Source organism: Octopus bimaculoides, chromosome 10 (assembly GCF_001194135.2).
Source record: "Octopus bimaculoides isolate UCB-OBI-ISO-001 chromosome 10, ASM119413v2, whole genome shotgun sequence".
Lineage (NCBI taxonomy): Eukaryota > Metazoa > Mollusca > Cephalopoda > Octopoda > Octopodidae > Octopus > Octopus bimaculoides.
The window spans coordinates 31,584,641-31,585,826 of NC_068990.1; positions in this window are offsets into that span (position 1 = coordinate 31,584,641).

Below are 1,186 nucleotides of genomic sequence, written 5' to 3' on the forward strand. Positions count from 1 at the left end.
TCTCACACACACACACACTCTCTCTCTCTCTCTCTCTCTCTCTCTCTCTCTCTCTCTCTCTCTCTCTCTCTCGCCTTCTCCTTCCCTCTTTCTATCCAACTATCTCCCTTTTTCAAGCCTTTGTTTTTTGGTCTGGTTACACTACTTTATTGTACTCATTGAACAATTAATATTTTTTTAGTTGGAATAAAGTATTAACATATATATATAAAACGATATCTTACATCATAAACAGTGGACAACCTGGCCCCTTAGTTGCTTTAGTAGACTCCATTTTGTTACAAGCATTCAGGCCAGGTGTCTGGTCTGAGTAAAATATCCTTCTTTCCTCCCACCAGTTTTGGAGGCCCTGAAAATAGCCATCCATCTGTCCCTCTGTCTATCCATCTGTCCATCCATCCTTCTGTCCATCTTTGTAGCCATCTCTCCAACCATACTTCCATTCATAGTGATAGACAGTTAGTTACATGCTACAGATAGTGATAAACAATTACATATTCGTTGTTAGTAAGGGGATTGAATAACAAAACAGCATGGCAGTGTGATAGGGGGGAAAAGGGAATAAGGAGATTGCATAGAAAGGCAGCATGAATGTGTTGACATGAAAGAGGGAGTGAAAGGGGAGGGGATGAAGGGAGCCGGGAGTAATAGAAGTGAGGTAAAGTGAACATGTCAACTCAAAATGATAGAGGAGGGAGAAATGTGAATAAGAGAGAGAGAGAGAGAATTGCTGAAGGATAGTAATAAAGATGGATGATGATAGGAGGGAGTAAGTGATAGAGAACAACAAAGAGGGGTGATAGTAAGAGAGAATGGTGAGTGTCAATGAAGAGTGACAATGGGGTAAAAAAGTGATGACTAGCAGTAGAGAAGAGTAAAGTGAAGAGGCAATGAATACAGATTGATCCAATACCATTCCATCTCACACAGGCTTCAGCATAGAGTGACCATCACCATTTTAACAAATGCTTTGCTATGCTTTCAGGGCTACTGGCAGGCTGGTAGAGAAGGTATACCCATAGTTTATACTGAGCACACTTTATAAGATTACTAACAGATAAACCTGGTTTCACTCGGTCTGTTTGGATGATGTGGCACACACTCACATAGATGCACGCATGCAGGTTGTTTTAATCGATTTTCTCTGTAAGTATGGGGGCTAGGAAAAAAATAGAAAGCACATTCC